Here is a 24,935-nt window from a genome sequence, read left to right as displayed (position 1 = left end):
CAGGCTAACCCACAGAACAACAGCAAAGAAACAGTAACAGATAACTGCTATGGAGAAAAGATAAAGCAAGAAAATAGAGGTAGGTTGTACAAGGTAAGTAGAAGTGCTATTTTATGTAAAAAAAGAGTCTATTTTATAGACTTCAGAAAGTGAAGCAGAAAGTATAGTAGTCCCTGCTTATTTGTGATTTTGCTTTCTGAGGTTTAGTTACCCACAGTCAACAGTGGTCCAAAAATATTAAATGGAACATTCTAGAAAGAAAAATTCATAGGTTTAAAATTGCATTCAGTTCTGAGTAGTGTGATGAAATCTCCAGGACTCCTGCTCAGTCCCTTCATGGATGTGAATCTTCCCTTTGTCCAGTGTATCATGCCCCTTAGTTACACAGTAGCCGTCTTGATTATCAATCAGGTTGACTGCCACAGTATCACAATGCTTGTGTTCAAGTAACCTTATTTTACTTAATAATAGCCCCCACATGCTAAAGTAGTAACGGTGGCAATTTGGATATGCCAAAGAGAAGCTGTAAAGTGCTTCCGTTAAGCGAAAAGGTGAAAGTTCTTGACTTAATAAGGAAAGAAAAAATCATGTGCTGAGGTTACTAAGACCTACAGTAAGAATGAATCTTCTATCCATGAAATTGTAAAAACAGAAAAATAAATCTGTACTAGTTTTGCTGTCACACCTCAAACTGCAAAGGTATGGCCACAGTGCTTAAGTACGCAGTTAAGATGGAAAAGGAATTAAATTTGTACAATAAGATATTCTGAGAAAGGCAGAGAGACAGAGTGGAAAGAGAGAGCACAATCACATTCACATAACTTTCATTACAGTATACTGTTATAATTGTTTTATTTTAATATTAGTTACCATTGTTAATCTCTTACTGTGTCTAATTTATAAATTAATTTTTTTCATGGGAATGTGTGTATAGGAGAAAACATATAATTTATAGGGTACAGTACTTTTTATTTCCCTTAGGAATTGGCATTTTTTAACATTATAAGCATGTATAAATATTAATTTTAAATGGATCTGGTAAGACATAAAACTGTAAAGCTCCTAAAAGAAAACTTAGGGAAAACTTGCCTTGACACAGTTCTGGCAATGGAAACAATAAAAGGATTTTGCAGATGTCATTAAAGTCCCAAATTTGTTGACTCTGAGTTCATCAAAAGGAGATTATAGTGGATAAGCCTGATTTAAAACAGGTTAAAGTTCTTGAAGAAAGGACTGGGAACCTCACTGAGGTGGGAGACTCTCCAACTGACACTGAAGAAGACAGCTGCTGTAAGTTCTTCATCAACAAGGAAATGGCTTTGGCCAAAAACCCAAGGAAGCTTGAAAGCTAACCTTTACCCAGTAGAACCTCTGAGGAGAATGTACCTCTGCAGACACATTGACTGCAGCCTTTGGATGCCATGGCAGAGGACCAGGTGAGCTGTACCCAGATTCTTGACCAATGGAAAGTGAGATAAAAATATGAGACATTTTAACCCAGTAAATTTTTGGTAATTTGTTATGCAGCAATAGAAAACTAATACAATTACCCAAGAGTGCAGGAGTGCTTTAAGAATAATAGAAAACCCTAATAAATAAATGCCTTTTACAAACCAAATCAAAAAGTGAAAAATTTTCCCTCTGAAAACATAGGTGTTTCATGTATTATTAAAGTATAATTTTAGAAAAAATATCTGAAATAGTGATAAACCCACATATACAAATTTGGACAAAGAGTAAAAATTAAAATCTGTTAAACTCATTACCTAGTATAATTTGCCCTAGGAATGCAAGAATGGATTGCTATTTTTTAAAAAATTATCACTGTAAATCACATTAACTGATTAAAGAAAAAAAGAAAAACTCTCAGTAGATCCTGAAAATATATCTAATAAAAATAACAATTATGATAAATCCTAGCAACTTGATAAACCGCTCTGCCAAGAATCAAAGCAATATCATACTTGAGAGGGAAGAACATAGTCATTTTCTTTACTGTAAGCAAAATGCCAGCTTGCTCACTTATATAGCTCATAATCAGTAGGGTACTGGAAGTCCTAGCCAAAGAAATATAACCAAAAAGTTGAGGGAAAAAAGTGGAAAATGAAAAAAAAATAACTTTCTTAAAAATCACATAATGATGCTAAAAATCTAAGAAAATAAATATTAACTCCTCCATAGCTAAGATGTACTTAGCAGAGTAACTGTATCAAAATATGAAAATAATAGCATTCAAACAAATCAGCAATAACAAAGAATTAATATATACAAAAAAACAAGAAAAAGTATCATTGAACCTGACAAGCAAATCAATATATTATATGAAGCTACAAAAAGTTTTCACAAGTTAATGGAGAAATTTGCTAAATATCATTGCATATAAAATTTTGACTCAAAATTTTAAAGTCTCTGTGATGTCAAAAGCATAATGAGTAATCTAAAACTGTTAAAAAGAACTGGGAAAGATATTCACATATAGGACAAAAAATGCTAATTTAAATACGAAATTAAAAAACAATAACTATGTAACCCCCTGCCCCCAAAAGACAAACATGCCAGTAAGACAAAAAACAACAAAAAGCCAATATCAAAAACGATAATCAACATAAGAGGAAACCAAAGGCTAATGAACATACTAATTTATCTATAACCCTGAAAATATTTTATTCTATTAAGTTAGTAAATATTAGATTCTCTCAAAATCCCATGCATTGGCCAGGATGTGGGAAAACAGAAAAGAAGTAATAATAAACTGCTGGTGGGATTGTAAATTTTCTATTTATTTAAGAGACCATTTCTTTACTATATGGTAAGATTTAGTGTTCATTCTCTACACTCATCAAGAGTGTCATAAGGAAACAAAGATTCCATGTAGCATTGCTTGAAAAGGCAAGTTTGGAAGAATTCTTGTTAGAAATGGAGAAGAATGGATAGGAAATATACATAAATGATAATCCCATAATCTGTGAGTACACTATTCTACCTTTATACTTTTCTGGATAATTTATGTATTTCATAATATACTTAAAAGTAAATAATAATAGTGAACATCTTGTAATGAATTTAAGAAGCCATATGCATACGTAATAATCTGAAAAATGTATCTACAAATGAAAAGCTGAATGGCTTCATGAAACCTCAAGTCCCCAAATTCTCAGATAAAGAAATGAAACACAAATTTCCTTCAAAAAACAAAGTAACATTCAAGCTAGAGATAATAGGAAGTGTTTGCTATCAGAGTACAGCAACTGATATGTGAGAATACCATCAGAACACAAAGAAAATATGTTAGATTTGGTCGGGAAGACTAAAGGAGGTAAAGCTCAAGCTGAATTTTAAAAGACAATAATAAGATCACATCACTCAAGACCAGTGATTGGAATGAGAACAAAGCTCTAAATGACACCTGTAGGAAAACCTAATTTTAAGGAGTACAAGAACAGAAGCAGACACTTCAAAGAATACAAAAGTACACACTAATTTATCCTGCGCCTGGCCATGTACTAGGTCTTTCACACATATTTCTTTTCCTACAAAATTATTATAAATAGATATTATCTCATGTCAAGATAAAGAAATTAAGCTTAGAGAATTTAAAATGGTAAAATAAGTTACTCTTGATAGACACAAATAAGACTTTCCTGATTTTAAAATTCCTCTCTAATAACTAAACTTGACAAGCATTATAAAAGTGTGGCTTCACAAAAGGCAATGAAGAAAGACTCTCAAGAGAATTATAGATACAACAGAGGAGTGAAGTGAAAATTATACAATTTGAGGGAGTGACCAATGGCATATACAGTGTCATAGAAGGAGGATGGAGGAAATCAGTATGTGTTCAGTTGTAAAATGACAGAGAAGTGAGGAACAAGGAATAATAAGTGTGCTATTTTGAGTGACTCTACTATGAAAGAAAGAAAATGAGAGAATGCTTATTAAAAATAATTATATGGATTTTTCATCTGAGAGCATGTTACGGGTATGTAACAAATGATATTGTGATCTGTCGTTATCATACTGGAGGTCACAGCCAGTGCAATAAGGAAAGACATTTTTTAAAAATGTGGTATAAAAATTGGAGACTTGGATGGTAATAAATAAAAGTGTATTTCTTTTAAAAATAACAAATAAAAGTGTATTTCTTTTACAACTAATATATATATGAACTACAATTAGACAAATCAAAATAACAGAATTTAGCAATGCAATTTATAAAAATCAAGTTCTAAATATGAGGAAAAGCAATCAGGAAATAAAAGATAACATTTCTGAGAGCATAAGAAAGATAAGATGCACAGCAATAAATCTAGTAGAAGAGGAACATTAGCCCTCCCCTAAGAACAACAAAAATAGAGATATTCCAGGTTCAAGGTTTGGAAAAAACAATACTGTGGACATGTAAATTCTCTCCCAATTAATATACTGACTCAAAGCAACCCCAATAAAAATCCCCACAGGTGTCTTAGCAAAACTTGGTTAGCTGTTTCCAAAATTACATGAAAAATAAAAGTCAAGAAGAGCTTAGGCAATCTTGCAAAAGTATTAAAACATTAAAATAATCTGAGGAACTTTTGTTCTCAGATATACAGATGAATTATAAATATATAATAAATATGACAGAATAGAATTGTAAACAAGCAGGACCCTATGAGGCCCTCCCAGGACAGATCCCACCCCCCAACCCATGTCCTCCACCTGCCTCTTATTTGTAGAAAAACTTTAGCCCCCAGGCATTCCTCAAGTTCCAAAGAATAAATTTAATTGGAGAAATGAGAAAATGCAGAAGCAAAGGAAAACAGTCAAGCAAGACAAAATAATGATAGTTTAGCCACTATACAAAGTCAAGGGCCTTTAGTTCCTTCTCAAGGGCTATAGATAATATTCTGAGCAATAGTCTTTGAGCTGTTTTACAGATACTGAAACCCCCACCAGGTGGAAGAAGTTAACTGTATTCTGACCACAAGCACAAAGACCCCAGACTGGTTGGAACCAGAAGGTTGATGATGTTGGTTCCTGACTACCTCACCACCAACCAATCAGAAAAATGTCCACAAGTTGATCATGCGCCCCACAACCCCCTCCCTCACCCTGGTTAAAAACCTTTCCCTGAAAGCCATCAGGGAATTCTGGTCTTTTAAGCACTAGCTGCCTCCACTCCTTGATTGACACCCTGTAATAAATGCTGCACTTTCCTTCAGCACAACCCAGTGTCAGTACACTGACTTTATTGTGTGCAGGCATGAGAACCAAATTTGGTTCTGTAACACAATTAGCTCAGAAACAGACAAGAAGAATCCAATAAAGTGCCCAGAAATCTGACGTTAAAAATTTGATATACAGTGAAATGGGGAAGAATTTGGCTTTGGTAGTGTAGTGGGTCCATTGGATACCCATTTGCAAAACTATGAATCTGGAGGTGGCAGCACTGCAGTGGTGCTTTGGACTTGGTCCCAGCACTGTGTGGCTCTCCAGCTGGGGCCCTGTTCCAAGCCCTACCACTGACAGCCTGAGCACAGTGGCAATGGAGTGAGATGAGCAAAGAGAGCAATACAGCAATAAGAGAGCTCCAGAAACAGCAACCCAGAGACTGAAACAGGACTATCTTCCAATTTAGAAAGACTGGTACCTTACATGTGTGCTGAGCTCCTCCTTTCCAATATTCTTGAATGGCACTACAGTTCAGCTGCATCCATAAGGTTATGCATGGCAGATTCAAACAACTACAAATGAAAAATACTGGGGAAAATATTCCAGAGAATTCCAAAAAGCAGAACTTGAATTTGCCACCATGGGGGCAACTATTTACATAGTATTTACATTGTATTTACAACTATTTACAAAGTATTTATATCATTATTAGGTATTATAAATAATCTAGGGATGACTTGAAGTATAGGGGAGGGTGTTGATAGGTTATATGCAAACACTACCCCATTTTAAATAAGGAACTTGAGCATCCTCTGATTCTGTGGGGTTTTGGAACCAATCCTTGGCAGATACCAAAGGACTACTGTATATGCGCCAAAGTCCTGAGATGACTCCTTGTGAAAGTAGTTATTATCATGGACAACTAATTTTTTTCCAGAGAATTTTCTTTTAAACCTCCTAGTATTTATACAACTCTCAATGGAAAGTTCAAGTGCAATACAAAGCTGAGTCTTTTCATCATGGATTTCCCCACAGACAACCTAGCCTAGTCCATCTCCACCATCCTGCCTGGGCAGTACAGAAACATGGGACTTCAGCAAAAGACAACTGGCAGCACAAAGTTTAATGTTTAACTAAAAGACAACGTCTTTTTTGAATTACTGCTGAAGTCATATAGGAAATTAAAAACATATAGCACAAGATGAACTCAGCAGCAGACCCCAGACTTTCCCCTTCCAAGACACGGTTCCAGACAGAGAGGGACACACACCATGGCCAGAAGGTGCTTCAGCTCTTCCATGTGGTTGGGTGGGCCTAACCTTGCTGGGCTAAAGCAGGCCAATCTGCACCAAGGTCCTGGAAGGCACCCTGGTGGCCTTGTTTGTTATCGTTGAGTTTGCAGCCTTGCCTACGCTGTCAAGTAAGTTAATTACATGCTGAGAACGGACAGCGCAGGAGGAGTCCAGATGTGGCAGAGGTAGTTGGCGATGCTGGGTCCCAGCTTGACACAGGCTGGCGGCACGCACTATCCAGTGCAGGGCAGACCCACCACACTCCTGGGGTTAGCTTATTAAAAACCTTAAGCAACAACAGCAAAAAAAACAAAGTGTGAAGTTTGAATTTGAAGGAGATGTGAGATTCTCAGCCCTTGGGTGTACATTATCAGGTGTAAATGATGAGCAGTCCTCGTGCTTTGGTTTTATACCTTATCTCCTGTCTTATCTTTTGACCTGTTTTAGTAAATCTGTTTCATTTTATTAGATTTAGTCACTTAAAAATATAAAACTTGGGACTTCCCTGGTGGTCCACTAGTTGGGAATTCACCTTCCAATTCAGGGGGTGCAATGGTCCACATCAAAAATATCTTAAAAAATATAAAACTTGGGGCTTCCCTGGTGGTCCAGTGGTTGGGAATTCACCTTCCAATTCAGGGGGTGCAATGGTCCACATCAAAAATATCTTTAAAAAAATATAAAACTTGGTGCCTATCAAAATATCAGATATAAACATTTCTAAGTATTAAATGAAAGCAACATTGGTTAAAGTACCTAGCAAACTAAAGGCACCTAAAAAATGTTTGTTGCTTCTCAAACTGAATAACTTTACCAAAGTAAAGTAACAAATGCACCTGTATGTAACTATTTTATAACAAACAAGTGTAAGTTATTTCACAGATCCTTTTAAATACTTCATCCTTAAGAGAAAGTTTGGGACTTCCCTGGTGGTCCAGTGGTTAAGACTCTGTGCTTCCAATGCAGGGGGCACAGGTTCAACCCCTGGTCGGGGAAATAAAATCCCACACGCCCTGCGGCGTGGCCAAAAAAAAAAGTTCATTAACCATTAGCAAAATATTGCTTTAAAAATATTTTAAGGCACTGAAATAGATGCATACATGCCAATTTTTCAATATAGTAAAATGTAATGAAAAGTATTCTGAATTAGAGAAGTATATAAAATAAATAAGATCACTTTTATAACCTGGATAATGTATACCTAATTACTCACTGCATTCACAAAAATCTATTCTAGGTGCATTGTAGGCTTAAAGATATAACATATTATCTAGAAGAATATATATCTTGATATTTAAGATCTTCATGATATTGAGGTAAGGAAATATGCATTATATGGACTAAAAAAGATAATTTGATGTACATTAATCTAACCAACTTTTATTCACCAAAAGATATTAAGAGAATGAATAGGCAAGTTATAGACTAACTTACAGTTCGTATTACTGACAACTAAAACCCAGAGTATATATTGTACTCTTTCAAATCAATGAGACAGTGTATTAATTTGCTAGGGCTGCTGAAACAAAGTACCATAAACTGATGGTCTAAATAACAGAAAAATGTCACCTCAGTTCTGGAGGCTAGAAATCCTAGATCTAGGTGTCAGTAGGGCTGCATCTTCCTAAGGGCTGTGAGGGAGAATTCTGTTCCATATCATTCTCCTAGCTTCTAATGCTTTGCTGTCAATCTTCATCTTCACATGGCAATTTTCCCTTGTATGTATGTCTAAATTTCCCCCTTTTTATAAGGACAGCAGGCATATTAGATTAAGGTCCACCCTAAACCAGTAGGACCTCATCTCACCTAATTACATCTGCAAGAATCCTATTTCCAAACAAGGACACATTCTGAGGTACTAGGAGTTAGGTCTTCAACATATGAATTTCTGCAGGACACAATTCAAAGCAAAACAGACAACCCAATAGATCAAAACATGTAAAACATGTAAACACTGGAAGAGATTCTTATGAGTCAGCTAATAAATTTGAAAAAGTACTCAACTATTTAGTCAGCAGGAACCTGCAAAATAAAATTAAATTTCAGTATACCACCACTAAAATGGATGAAATGGAAAAGACTGATAATATTGACATCAGATTGGAAGTCTTATATGCTGATAATGGTAGTTTAAGTCAGTCCAACTGGTTTGGAAAACTCTTTGGCATCCTCTACTAGAACTAATTATTCGATAATTCCATTCCCCGGCATGTGCTGAAGCAGCACTGCTTGAAATAGATAAAAACTTTAAAAAGCCCATTAAGTGTGATTGTGTGTATGTATTTATATATGTATACATATTCACATATTTATATATGTATATATATGTTTTTGTAGATTTATATAAAGTATATCATAATAAGGAGATAAAATAAATGTTTGGATGCATCTCACAAAGAAGTTTGAGTAAAAGATGCCAGACACAAAAGAATATATACAGTAAAATTCCATTTGTACAACATACAAAAACAGACCAAACTATTTATGGTGTTAAACATCAGAGAGATTATTATATTGGTGGAGAATTGTTAGTGATTGGGAGGGAGCCTGGGAGTGGCTTCTGGGAGCTCATGATGTGTTATTTCATGAACTAACTGCTGGTTATATAGAGAATTCATTTTATAAAAATCCATCCACCTGTATATTTATGACTTTTGTTCAGTTTCTGTATTAATATTTCAATAAGAATTACTTAAAATAATGGAAAGTTACTATCTACTGTAATATCCAAAATCACTTACAAAAGAATCACAAGATAAATGACATATTTCTATATATTCGGTTGAAGAATAAATCTGTTTAAAATGAATGAATTTGTTTTTAATAAAAAGATGAAAAAACATGTAAAACAATATATGACATTTCTTTTTAAATAATTTTTGTGCTTTAGTTGCAAGAAACACTGGAATAAAAAACATACAATTTCACACATGAGTTCTTCAAATTTTTTCACTCCTTTATCTTGTATCATTTTTTAATGAATTCACTTTTTGGCTACAAAGAAACAATGCTTTTAAATATTGGGAAACTAACATACATTCATTTACTAAAGTATGTTTTTGATCTCAGTGCATGTACTCTCTATATATACCCACTGAAAACTTCCCTGTGGTTCTTAGATTATGGGAAATATGCTTAGGTTTCAAATACAATTTCTGGACTCATTGATGAGATTTTGTTGTCTATTTTATTTAATTTTTAAACTTTTTTACCTTTCAACCCCCTATTGTATCTTTAACATGTTTTATTTGAAAGTTGTTTAAGCCATTTCTGTTGTTCCCACTATTTGGGACAACAGAAAGTATACTCAGATCTGTTTGTACATTAGGATATTTACACTTAGATTCAGTTTTGGGTAAAAAAAAAAATCACATAACTATGAATATTTAAATAAACTTAAAGACAGGAATCAAAAATACCTGTAAAAATGTAAATGCCTTTGCTTTATCCATCACCAATAACTAATACTAATTTTCATATTTTGATGATAAGCCTAGTTGTAATTTTAAAAGTTTTCTTAACATAATACTACAGAAATAAATATAAAAAATTCAGAGTTGGCATTTAGATGAAAACATTATTCATTTGAACTTAAGAGTTTTATTTTAATTTCAGTAAAATGTAATAGTGTATATATATTGTTTTATTCTTGTGGTTAAAATCTCTCTTAGTATTATACTTTTTCCTAAAGTGAATTATATAAAACATTTCTTAGTGAAGAAAGAAAATTAGGTAGCCAGAGCCCTCATTTTATTGTTGTATTTTAGAGTTTAGGTTAAACATTGAACTAAAATATTATATAAATATATATGGAATATATATATATATACACATACATTTGTGCTATATATCATCTGTATATAGAAATATATATTATATATATTGTATATTTGTCTATATTCAAAATAGGATGCATAAAGCACCATAGCTTACTTATCCTTGTGAAGCTGACACAATTTTGTCATGTTTCCAAAGACTTCTAAATCTTTGGGAAAAGGAAGAACAAAGACAATTAACTCAAAATATAGCTGGCATTTTTAACTCTTCCACTCCTAATAACTACACATCTGTAGCTTAACCTGACTTAATTTGATAACTATAGTTTTATTTTTTTTAACCATCTATTCCATTTTTTTAATTCTTTGCTGGAAACCTGATAAAATGGGTTATTTCTTGGGGCAAGGGTGACCGAAAATCATGTTTTTCTGAATTATCTAGGTCTAATTCATTACTGCCTTAATAGAAGTAATTTTCCATTGGCCAAGTCTACTGAGCAAAGGAATATTAAGAATTCTAGTGGATTTCTACTGGTCCTCTTTGCTCCCATTTTGTAACCTCCTCAGGAGCTTCCCTTGTGTAATCTGAAACCTGCCCTGTACATGAAAGGCAGGGAGAGACCTAAGAAAGAGGCAGTCCACTCTAGATTGGTAGGTGGCGGCTTTAAGAAGCAAAGGAACTTTCAAGGCTTGTCTTGGGCAGCTGCAAGACCAGTAACTTTTGCACCTACCCACCAAGTCTTAAAAGTTTATACAGACTCTTTAACTGGGTCCAATCACGTACACAGTCCAGATGGTCTCAACACCATATTACCATTATTTCAAAGCCGTGTCCTTGGGTAGCTTCCAGCTTGGGGAAGACAAGCAGAGCACACATTCCAAGGTGGGGCGTGGGGATGGTGGTATGAACAACCTCCAAATGCTCTGGTCCAGCTTGCAGGTCAAACTGGAGGTCGTGTCTTTTTGATGACCTTTCTCAACAAGCAGCATCCCAGTTCATGCTTGGTAATCAGAATTATTCACCTTGGCTAGTAAGTACAATGACCCCTTTTTCTGCCTGTTGGTTCAGTGGTATGAGATTTCAAAAATGTTAGTGAGTGAGTGAGGAGTCAGCATCAGTTTTCAAACCACTGGAGATATGAAACTTTTCCTAAGGGAAATAGTTGTTCATTGAGCACAAAAACATCCAAATACTCCAATCAATTTGATTCAGGATTTGGAAGAAAAATATCTTAAGTAGATAATTAGTTGTAACAGTGAAAGGGACCACATCTCTGTCTTCTGCCTGGTTCTTGGACCCATGTTGTTTCGCTAAGGAGTAGATGTTATCACATCTAACCTATTAGGCATGGGTCCTATTACTAAGTCTTTAGTGTATTCCATTATTCTATTAAACCTGCTTCTTCTGTGTATTCAAACTAATGAATCCTGTACATGTTGACCTCATTGTTGTACTCACTTTACCATAACTAAGCAGAGATATTCTATGGGATTACATGTTGATGGATAAAGCTCTTTGTAAGATCATGAATGATGATGATGGCCGAAGCACTGCAGACAGGAAGGGGATTTAATATTCAGAACATATCTAAACCCATGAGAACAAACCTGTACTCCCTTCATGATGAAACAGTCCAATATATTCAGCTTTCTTGCAGGTGGCTGGCTATTACCCCCGAGGAAAGATCCTCTATCGTGGCTTCATGTTAGTAGTTTAGGCACTTATTAGTGACGGTAAACAGATCATTTATGGCGAGGAGAAATCCATGTTTTAGTGCTAATGAACTGCCTCTGTCTTTACCACCATGGTCAGTTTGTACATGGACCCACAGTGTAAAAATTAGAGCACCTATGGAAAAGGGCACACAGATGTCCACAGATTACTCATAAATGACCACTATAAAATTTCTATTCTCCCTGAGTCTTTGGATTTCTTCTTCAATACTCCAGAAATGTTTTATAGTATCTTTCTCATTGACTAAAGGTCATATTGGAGTTCAGGATGTAATTAACCAACTTAGTTCACACAATTACCTGCTGCTTAAACCCATCCCTAATACTGATTTGGTGTATCCACATCAATACATTTGGCCTGCCTAGTCTCATATTTTGTCCTCTTTGGTCAAACATCTCTTAGCCCACCCCCATATATGTTCCCGTAACTCCTGCTGATACAAATTGGAAAGGCCATGTTATTCTTTTAGTGTGTAGTCTACTTTGTCCCAGACCACTTCTTGTACTTTTCCATTTGGGCTATGCTGGGGTTCCAATTCTTAAAGGTCTTAAAGGCCGACGGCAGAATGAATAGTTATAGTTGTGAATTTTGAGTAGATTAAGCAACTCCTCATGAAGAAACTCTCTCTTGTGAAGTCACTGGAAGGATTTTATGAAGAAAAAGTCAATTTCCTCAGACAGAGAAGGGTAAACTATTTCTAAGACAAGAAACACTGAGTTATTTTGGAGATCAAAATTATCACCTTCATCTGTGTCTGCCCAAATGTTTTTATCCAGTATCTCAGTATTCTACTCTTTCCCCTATTTATTTATATTCAAATGTGAGTTTAATGGACTATCAATTCTGCATCCCTGAAAATAAGTCTCTTGGTTTGGTTCATAGCTGCAATTAACAAGTTTTCTGATTTTTCATATATGTTCTAAATTTTGTATTCAAGACCTTTATACTGATTCTCTTCCACTCCCTTTAGGAAAGTTAAAATAAGCTAGACCATGTAGAATGTTTATAACTGCCACAACTACTGCTTCTTTTAACTCCTTGCCTCCACCTACACTCCATTCCATGCCAGTAGTAGTGATGTTTTTTGTATCAATGCTGCCACTATCAGTGTTCCATTTGCTCCTGGCATAGAGGTTATCCATGTGCGCTAGACAAGTATCTGATAAGAAACAGGCAGTGTACTCAGAAGGAGTAATTTAAAATGCCTTAATGAAGAGATGGTTTATAAAAGTATAGGCAGGAATGGTGAAGTACCCTGAGGCTATCAACAGAGAAGCGCCATTAATAGAAATACCCCGTATCCACTATCCAGTATCTGCCATGATTGTTTCATCTAAGATTCTAATTGTTAACATTTTTTTATAAATTAGAAACAGAAATTACTATTATATTTGTTAGATATATTATAGTAAACTATAACAAAGATTGTGTACTCCAAGTGTGTAGCAGCTAAAGTTAGGTTTTTTCCTCAGTTGCATATATCTAAAATATGTGACTTCAACAAGACAGTTATTTTTCCCTCATAATAGGCAAGACCTAGACAGCCTAGTGGTGATAACATGTCTAAGTCCAGAAGCCTTTAGAGACTGAGGTTCCTTTGTGCTCAACAATTCATCCCTCATTAAAGATGCTGTCCACAGCTCCAGGCAATAGGAAGAAAAGAAAATAAAGTCTTCATTTGAACTGTCTTTCATGGAGTGTTCTTAGAAATTTCCTTGTGACACTTTCTATCACTTCTATTTTGCTAGAACTTACTCACAGGCCAGATCTCATGAAGACAGACTGAATACTATGTATTTCTAATCTTTGGTGGTTATATTTACAGCTAAAGAGTTTTCTTACCATATAAAGGGGAACACCTTTATTGGAGTTCACTTAGTTGTCTCTGACTCACAACAACACTGAAAAATTCTAGCCTAAGGCAACATAAACATAAGTAGGAAGAGATCTAGATAAATATTTTTGAGTTTTATATTTGACTCAGCCAAGCCATTGAAATATCATTCAGGAAATATCAGAATAGGGAAAATAATTTTCATACAAATAGTCTATTATAAATATACTCATACTTGAAAGAGAGCCTTAGTCATTACTTATAAAATTTGTAAAAAATAAAATGCTTGAATTGCCATTAATATACTTTTCTTGAAACCATCATTATATTTTTCATAATAAGATAATTTTCTAATTCACTAACATTCTACATTTTGTGCAAGTAAAAATCTAACTTTGCCTATGGAACTTAATACTTAATATTGGTTACATATATAAAATTTGGTGAGTTTAAATTATCTCTAAATGATTTAATATTACAACATCATTTTGACCACTCAAGGGTATAATTTATCTATTGTGAATAATAAGAAGAATTAAAATGAAATCAATAATGTCATCATGATTTAATAAAACAAATAGTATATAATGGAAAAAGTCTTTACAGTAGGATTCAAAATATTAAAAAATCTTCAATATCATTAACAACATCGTTACACATGTCCTTAATTATTCTAACATTAGATAATAAAATTCTGCATTCTGATGTTTTTCTGCTTCTATTTCTTCTTTTACTCACTAATGTTTTCCAAATGAATGCTATTTCCCAGATTAAAAAAAAAAAAATTAAAAATTGTCACGTGATAAAACTTAGGGTTTCCCTTTTTTTCCCCCATAGAGCTATCTCTCCAACATTGGGTTGATTTCTTTTCAGGGAAATAAATAAATAAACAAATAAATAAATAAATACTACGAAGGGCAATATTTAAGGAATTAAGAAGGTTCTGTAATCCACACATCATAAAACCATTAACTATAAGTAATACTGTAAAAATGAACCAAAACAGAAAAGTGGCTATTTCTTAATGAAAACTATGAAATTTGTTTGTTTGTAAAAATTTTTTTTGCATAAAGCAATTAGGAAATTTCATTTACCAATTAAATAATATGTTATTCAAGTGTGATTTGTTTCAGGTAAATTATCAAGATAAAATTTGAAAAATAAACAAGTAAAGCAGAAATAAGAAATAAAAACAACGAGGAAATAAAAGGCATTTGCTCAAGAATTAAACTAGAAGTCATCACAATATACAAAAAAACCCCAAACAGTTATATCAGACAAAATAAAAGGGCCATATAATTTTTACTGAAATATGCATCAGGTATCATTGAAATATGTAAATCTCTAATAATTCACCTTTGAAGTAGTTTAGAAAGGATGGCTCTATCAAGCTATAAAGAATTTGAATTACAACACATTTTATAATGTGTGTCTACTCATTGAAAAGTTTACAAAACGGAAAGTATTAGGAAGAATTTACTCTAAAAAACTGGAGACTTGATCTTAGGCAAGAATCAAACATTTGCTTAGGTGTGATTCAAAAAGCTAATTAAATATAAATCTTTTGTATCTTTAAAATAAAATAAACTCATTCCTGTATAATTTTTTCATATTTTGACTGAGGGATAGATCACAATGATCTCTGAGTTTTCATATTTGAAAATGGTCTTGCTCTCCTGATATTATCCTTTATGTTAACTTCTTCAAGAGTAATAGTCTGAGTAATTAAACAATACACACATTAAAAATCACCTCATTAGTATACACTGTGATGATTCCAGTTGATAAAAATTGGTAAGTCCACATGAAAATATTCATAATTTGTGGTTAGGTGGCCTTGTATACGTTATTCACTGATTCCTACATTCATCCTTTTATTTGCTCTCTTATTTCTTAATTCTTAAAATTCTTAACTCATTCCATGCCACACTCAGTTATCTTATAAACTTCTTAAGCGTCTATTCTTTATTTAGCCCTATATGCACAGGCACTAGATATTTTGCTTATGTGCATTTTATTCAGGAAAAAAACCCTGAGTATTGAAGGGGATGACACCTAAGTCCACAAAAAAGAATTGGACTCAATATTAATTTTGGAAGCTGTTGGTTTGAGACATGATAACCACTACAGAAAATGCAGGAAAGTAACATATAAATGAATATGAATAAGCAACAATGCTGAATGAATAGACTATAAAAATAGACACATTTTTCACCAGCATTTTTATTTTTATGGAAATACTGTCTTGTGTTTGAATATATTTGATATGGAGAGAATATAGAGCAAATAATTTACCTAGAAATTGCAAATACAAATAAAATAAACAATAAAACATTTATATGAAATGTTTTTCCATATTGAAATATTACTCTAAAATAAAAACAACTTTTTGAAAAGTTTAACTCTGTTTTCAGAAATGGTTTTAGATAGACTTGCAAGTAGTGAATTCAAGAAAACTTAGACAAGGTACGTAACCGCAGATTACTAAATTTAACTGGAAAATCAAATTTCTTAATGTTGAATTTAAATGTGATAATAATATCTTACTTAATAGTCATTACATTAACTTTGTAGAATTTTAAGACATTTAGTTCCTCTTTCCAAATTCCTCTTTCACTCTACTTTTATTAAGTTCTATTCCAGCAGCCACTTTTGATAACTGTTTTGATGATTTGTACTCTTTCTCTATAAAAACTGAGCCATCATTTAGCAGTAGATATCTGTGATAAAATGTCATTTTCATTCAATTGCTAGTTTTCTCCTTCACTTTGAGGTTGAAACCACTTTCCTGGGAGATATTCTTAATTCAACTCTGTCTACAGAAGTCCTCTGCATTATTCCTTTTTCACTTCTAGCACAAAGCACCATTTCCCCTATATTGCTTTTTTAAAACTTATTATCATTGGCTATTACCAGCAAGAAATACAAACTCTTCAGCACTGTTTGGTTTTCAGGTGGTACACTGACACAATATATTTTAAATACACTATTAATTTTAAAAGAAATATATTCAATTGAATGAAACCAAGTATTTTGTATTTTTTGCTCTTTAATGCCTTAACATCTTTATTTTCTCCTTAAAGAATTAATGTGATGAACCGCAGACCTTTTCAGTTTATCATGTTCAAAAGATGTTTTAGCCCCATTTCATATTCTAACCACAACTTTACATAAGGATTTGTAAGGAGAGTATCTGGGGCAAAGTTGTCCTTATCGTCACAATGAGTTGAAGTATGTCCTTCAAAAATTCAGATGTTGAAGTCCTATACCCCAGGATGGGAACTTATTTAGGAATTGGGTTGCTGCAGATATGGTTAGCTAAGCAAAGATGAGGCCATACAGGATTAGGATGGGACTTTAATCCAGTATACATGGTGTGTTTATAAAAAGGGGACATTAGGCTTCACACAATGCCATGTGGAGATGAAGGCAGAGACTGGTCTGATGTAGCAGAAGCCAAGGGATACCAAAGACTGTCAGAAAACCACCAGAAGCTAAGAGAGAGGCATGGAACAAAATTTTTATCACAGTCCTCAGAAGGAAACAATCCTGCCAACACCTTAATCTGAGATTTCTAGCCTCCAAAATAGTGAGAACATAAATTTTGGCTATGTCACCCATTGTGTGCTACTTTGTCATGGCAGCCCTAACAAAGTGAAACAATTGTTAGGCCTTAAAATCACATGAAAATACTATCTTTTTATTTAGTCACTTATATAAATGTCACTTTAAAAGATTAGAATTTAATCAACTAACATTATAATTTTTACTTTGACAGTGTGTTGGTTTATTAAACATCTGTCCCAAATGCTCATTTTCAATATTGTAGATCATTCTGTATAAATATAACATGTAGCAAAACAGTTAAATAAAGAAGTTTTATTTATTTTTCTAGTACAGCCACCCTACATGCCAGGACTTTATCTGACTAAAAATGTTCCCCCTAAATTAAGCAGTTATTGTCTTAAAGTCTATTTAAAATCTATTAATTTATATATTTCTTCTCAATAAAGAAATGGTCAATATAAACAGAGTCTAAACAGACTTTACATTCTCCTCAAAAATTAACTCAAAATGGATCACAGACCTAACTGTATAACACAAAACTATACAACTCTTAGAAAATAACACACAAAAGAGAATACAAACAATCTTGAGCATGATGATAACTTTTTTAGTTACAACCTCAAAGGCATTATCCATGAATGAAAGAATTGATAGGTTGGACTTTGTTAAAATGAAAGTGTTTTGCTCTGTGAAAGACAAAGAGAATGAGAAGACAAACCATATACTACAAGAAAATACATTCAAAAGACATGTTGTAGGGCTTCCCTGGTGGCGCACTGTTTGAGAGTCCTCCTGCTGATGCAGGGGATACGGGTTCGTGCCCCGTTCAGGGAAGATCCCACATGCCGCGGAGCGGCTGGGCCCGTGAGCCATGGCCGCTGAGCCTGCATGTCTGGAGCCTGCGCTCTGCAACAGGAGAGGCCACAACAGTGAGAGGCCAGCGTACCGCAAAAAAAAAAAAAAAAAAAAAATGAAGTGTGGACCAATACACGAATGGTTGATTTAACATTTGTAAATTTCTGTTTAGATAATAAAATGGAAAATTTAAAATAAGACTGTCAGAATGAGTCTTAACATTAAATAACTGTAAATGAAAAATCCTGAGATATATTTAAGAAAAAATTTATGTCTACTTTGTAAATTATCCTCTTTTTTATCAACTACTTAAAAAGTACAGTTTGCAATAACTGAATAATTTTCGAAAAAGTTACACATACACTACGTATCCACCACTGTTCGTTGTTTTACATCAGAGAACAAAACAGAAATTCTCAAAGTCACAGAGCTTACATTACTGTAAGAGAATATAAAATAATAATAAACATAATGATTGACTAAATTTTAGAGCATTCTGGAAGATGATAGGTCTTATGTCTATGAGGTTCTTAGATCTTCATTTCCCAGCATTTTATGCCTAGAGATGGCTGAATGTACAACTGTATTTCAATGGACAATGTGTACATTCCTTCCCTCAACTGGAAGTTCTTATTCTAATGGACTATTTCAAATTATAAGAGAAAAGGAAAATTCATTTGCAAACACAACAAAATTATTTTAGTTACAGTTAAAAGGAAGTATTTGTTTTTCAGTCTCAAGAGCATCAATTAAAACTATTATACAATATAAGACAATGTGACTGTTAATACAAGAATTTTGCTTTTATTCTGCATTACCTTTCTATATCTAACAACAGATAAACTTTATTACAACACTATTACCAGGGAATATTTTAATGCAATGTGATTATTCTTTTCCTATTTCCTTGTCCCTAACAATATCAAGAATTTCTATTCAACAGTAACATGTGTGTACTGAATGGAGTTTGTGGAAGGTAAGAGAGAATAGAGTGAAAATGAACCAGTACATTCTGATAGTACTTGATCTCTCCATAATAAATATAGACATAGGAATGGACCCAAAGTGTTACTGATATATGTGTGTGTGTGTTATATACATATTACATATATATGCACATATATAAAATTATGTTTTATATATATATATACACTATATATATATATATATATATACACATTATAGTACTATATATGTCTATATATTTTATATATAGAAACTATTTTTTTAACATCTTTATTGGAGTATAATTGCTTTACAATGGTGTGTTAGTTTCTGCTTTATAACAAAGTGAATCAGTTATACATACACATATGTCCCCATATCTCTTCCCTCTTGCATACAGAAACTATTTGAATGAAGTTGTCACAACATGTAAGAAATTTGTGCCATTTACAGATACAGAAGTAGGAAAAGCAAGGCAAACCAGGTAGACAAAAAGTTTAATTTTGGATATGTATACAACAAATCCAAGCATAAATACCCATATGAATTTGAATTAATTTCATGGACACAAAATTCACAAAAGATAAAAGCCCTTAAAATTTATTTTGATTCACAAGGCTTATGTTGTAGTTACCATTATAAGAGTGAAGTAGAATGGGTATTGGGGATATAAATTGACTAATGATAGAATATTGAAAATTACAGCATTTGAAAAGCTGTAAAAGAGAACACTATTATTTAAAAAATATATAAAACATAGCAAGTGAAGGGAGAAGGGCAGGATACCTGGAAAGGAAATAGACACGTTAAATAAAGTTCTACAAATGGCTAATAGTGTTTAATTCTAGAAGAGTACAATTATATAAGGACAGGAAAATCTCCATTTTTATTTTGCTACTGGTATGATATTGGATATATTTGCAGAGCAATTTAATAGAACAAAAAGATAAAAAAAAACAATGCATTGACCAGTTTCTGTATCTGAGGAATAAGAGGCGGCAAGTATAAAGTAGTCTTTCTAGAAGTGTGAGTGTGAGGGTAAGCAGGGAGGTAGACAAGTTGCCAGACTAAGGAGAGGGTAGCTTATCTGTTTGTACACATGTATTGTGAACAGTGATACTCCTGCATAATTTAAATGACTAAAGTGACCATACAGAGAATGAAGTTCAAGACACAAGACAAATGTAAACCGACATTTGGAGAAAGGTCCTGTTAGAAATGAGAAAAGAAAGTGCTTCAGGTATATATAAAAGAGGACAAGAGATTTCTTATCATTAAAAAAAAATAAAAATAAAAAACTTTTCAGAAATAAAATCATTAAATATAATTTTTTGAAAAAGTATACACTTTCTGATTTGAGAATGGGGGTAGAAAATGGACTTTCTTGCAGAGAGAAGGCATAGCTGCCTTGAGATACACATAACACCAAATTTCATCTAGGTCTGTTTCATATTTTTATTTCTTTGGCCATAATTCCTCTGCATTTATCCTTTTCCTCCTTAAAAACTTCTATTTATTTTATAAAATAGCAATAAGACATAATTTCCTCTGAATACCTTTTTCCCCTATCTTAACACTTCAAATAAAATGAATCTCATCCCTTATTCTCCTTTCACTCTGTTATATGTATCCACCAACACACAACATATATTTTGGTAACTGTAACTGGTCAGGTTCTAAATTAACTGGTAAATAAGGCAAACATTGGTTGACTCTCCATTCCTTTGCAGCCTTGCAAAAATAGTCTAAGGTATTACCTTTATTACTGATAATTATCTAATTTGTCTTTGTAGTTTATTATAAAAGAAAGACTTTTTTCCCCAGGAAATACAACACTGGACCTGGATGGAATTCAACCTCTCTATACTCTTCAATTTCCAACCCTTCAGAGGAAGAATTTTCCTGAAAGATCTGCAGAATGTATTTTCTCTGCAAATAGCTTGCTTCCAAGAACAAAACGATGTCAAGAACGTTAGCTTCATATACTCTACACAGCCATCATCTACTACAGTCACTCATCTGGCCTTCAAGCCATTGCTAAGGCCTACATGACTTTGGAATAGGTCCCTCTCTATAGCAGACCAAAATCAAGACCCACACTATGTCAAAACTTAGTCACCTCTCTATATGACAGCAATCCAAAGAAGGCCAAAGAATTCTCTAAGAACAACCAAGGTCAAAGTGTAACACCTTTATGTTAAATTTTTACCTTTATGGGTAAATGCTAGTAAATGCATAGTTACAATTAAATTATTTCTACTATTTCTCCTCTTGTTGCTTAACTTTTCATCAGTAAATTAAAAACAAGTTTATCAACCAAGAGTGGTATAAAAGAGGAGCTCTTGGTTGTTTGAGGAGAACAAAGAATATTGAAGAAAAAAAAGTAAGGTACTAGCAATTATGTTTCCTGTTTAATTTTCAATATTCACCTGTAATCTGTTAAATGTTGGTCTTTCCCCAAAAGAGGAAAGAACCCTGCCCCTTCATAAATCTTGTAGTATAGAAGAGTACAATGTTGAGCAATGCTCTAGCAGACCTGTTTTAAAAATATAATAAAGTAGTGCTTCAGGCAGAAGAAATATGGTCCCAGAGGGAAACACAGTAATGTAGAAATAAATGAAGAGCAACAGGGATGTAACTATACATTTAAGTTAATATTCACTTAAAACCAAGTTAATGTTGTATACAGTTTAAATATATATAGATACAGAATTAATTAAAACAATCACATAAATGTTGAGGGGGTAAAATGTTTTAAGGTAATAATATTATCTGAAAAGTGGTAAAATTCCTCATTTAAATGAGGATCTAATATGTCAAGAATTCACATTGCTAGGGTAACACTCAAAGAGTAAAGAGTGTACATTAGTACTAGTAGAAGGGAAAATAGAGTTTTAAAAATCTTGATTAATCCCAAAGGAGTTAATATAGGGGAGAAAGAAGGCAAAAAGTCAAGACAAATGGAAAATAAAATGTAAGACAGTAGACATAAATCCAAATATAAGAAAGATAACAATGTATGTCAATGAATTAAATATTCCAATTAGAAGACAAAACTTGTCTGTCCTAGTATCTTCAATTAAACCAGAAAACAGAACTAATAATCTTCATTGTCCTAATTTTCTGTTTATTCTTTTCTCTATGCAGATTTCCTACCACATGATGATGAGATTGATAGGGAACTGTCAAAAGACACAGTATATTTTTAATGCTAAGTTATATGAATATTCAAAGATTTTGACTCAAACCAGACTTTAGATAATCAGAATTCAAACGTTCCATGCTATCCAGATTCAATTGTTCCCATCAGAAAAAGCCCATTTTTCAAAATAAAGATGTCCCATGCATGGTATTCTAGCCAGGGTCACTCTCTTAGTCACCCTACACTTGAGATTCTGGCCACATGTTACCTATTCATCATACACAAGTAACTGGCCCCAAATGACCCTAACACATTTCTTTTTTTTTTTTTTTTTAAAGGCAAACAAGATAGCTTTCATTGGCAAATATTTATCAGTAGTTATTTTATACAAAACACTGAAGCAAGATTGACATTGGACTATTCAATGGACATAATTTTGTCACGATGAAAATATTTCTGAGAGTCTACAATAAGCCTGGGAAAATCAAAGGTCAATGTCTTCATTAGGCCATTCCTTAGCAAAACTAGATTTCAACCTTGAATGTGATTTATTACATCAAGCTTCTCTACCTTTTTCTCAAGTTCTGCCTTGAGTCTTTGCCAGACTGATTTTCTTTTTGTCTAACTTATGAAGTTCCTTTATAAAAGCCTGTTAATTTTACCCTTAAAATTATGTTATACCTATCCTTCCATTTTGTGGAATTAAACTAGGTTCGTTCTTCTAAGAGTGATCTGCTTGGTGATCTCCTCTTCCTTCATCTTCTATCATTTATTTTGTTGCCAGAGTAATCTTGCTTACACCAGTACTGTTTATCTCATCTTATCCTACCTCATCTCACCTTATCTTGTCCTCTGCAAAATAAATTCAAAAATTATCTTTTCCTGAATTTGGTTCTCTTCATAATCAGCTTTCAACCTGCTTTCCCACTTTCCTACTTTTACTTTTCCTATACTCCTCCATCTTACCTATGATGTGTGAAAATTGGAGTAAAATTGAATATGCTCCCATTACTAGAGTTGAACAACATCTGATGCTATAACAGATTATATCTCAAATATCAAAGGTTTAACACACACACAGATTATGTCTCACTCATATAACTGTCCATCATGGATATTCACTAAATGGTGTTTTCCAAGCAGAAGCATTATGTAATCAGGGTCTTTCCATTACACAGTTCCACAGTCTCTACGGCTTTGAAACTTTCGCTTCCAGCAAGAACTTGAAGGAAAGTAGAAGGACAGTTTTATGCAAGGGCCTGGATATGTTCCCCAGGCTAAAACTCAGTAATATGGATACACTCAACTGCCAAGGAGGCTGAAGTGTGGTGTACTCTTACTGGGTACCAAGGAAGAGTAAGAATGAGATTTCTGTGAAGACACTGTATTTGTACCACAATGCCATGTTCATATGTTCTCTCCATAAAATATGCTTCCTCCTAAATCTTCCCCTTATATTCTCTATGATTCAGTATCCAACCTCATCACTTTCATAAATCTAACTTGATACTTAGATTAATTGAAATTTATTTTTGTATGCATCAGATCTTTCCTAATAAACTGTATTATTCCTTAGGTCAAGTATTGTATTTTAGCTAGTTGTTAATCCCACACATCATTTACTATATTTATTTATGCATGGTAGGTATACAATAAAAATGCTTATTAATTATTCTTCCCTAAAAGCAGAATTTTTCCAGGCATATCAGAGAGATCTTTGTTTCAATTAATTATTTTTGTATGTTTGTTAATGACAAAATAATTAGTAAAAATATAACAAATATTCAATGCATCCTGAACAAAAATAATCTCTTAATTAGAATATGTTTTTTTCCCCACAAATGAATTGGCTACAAAACATTTTATAAGCCACTGGAAAAAAATCCCCATTCATTCTTGTTCCAGATTTTTAATTAGTTCTGCCACTTTTGTTTTCTTCAGTTAATTTAACTCTCTACATATTGAAGCAATTATTGCTGCCTACTCAAGCACATTTGTAAAATTGCTACATATTATGAATATTCATGCCAATATATGAAAGTTAAACTGGCCAGCAAAGGACTTGTACCAGAACATTTACCATTAGACTGATGTCTCATACATAAAATATAACGACCCATTATCTCACAAACATACACACACATACTTTATGTATGTACAGAAATAACTAAAATGTATGAATATAAACGTGTAAATATTAACACAGCCATTCAAAGAGTTTCGAGAAGCTATAGTTTAGTTAATGCCATGACATTTACTCTTAAATAAATGTTGTTAATCATCCCCTTAGATAGCTCCATTATTTATTGAAATAATAGAATGCAAAGCAGAGCAAAATTATGATAATATTCATACAAATGAAAATATCTAAACAAAACTTGACTTGAAATGTGAGCCAGGTAATTTGAAGCCTCTGTTGAAGATGTTCAATAATATTAGGAAAAAGCTCAATTTTACAAAAAATATTTTATTGATAGAAAAATCTTGACATCTAGTAAATAAAATCACAAATATACACTCATTTTTAAAAGGTTAATTTCTAACAAGATGTATAAATGGTTGGAAGGATAAAAGAATTTGATGTGTGTAATAATTCACTAGGACAATTAACAGCAATTGATTTTAGTGTTAAACTAGAAAA

The 24,935-nt window shown here is 33.1% G+C and overlaps 1 pseudogene; it reads left to right on the top strand.

The window, feature by feature from the left end:
• The first annotated feature begins 6,034 nt into the window (after positions 1-6,034).
• LOC136122088 (ubiquitin-conjugating enzyme E2 J2-like) overlaps positions 6,035-24,935 on the top strand; it is a 55,003-nt pseudogene continuing 36,102 nt past the window's right edge.

The sequence above is a fragment of the Phocoena phocoena genome, chromosome 4 (genome assembly GCF_963924675.1).
Source record: "Phocoena phocoena chromosome 4, mPhoPho1.1, whole genome shotgun sequence".
Taxonomy (NCBI): Eukaryota; Metazoa; Chordata; class Mammalia; order Artiodactyla; family Phocoenidae; genus Phocoena; species Phocoena phocoena.
Note: the sequence above shows the minus strand (reverse complement) of the source record. Positions and strands in the feature narration are given on the sequence as shown.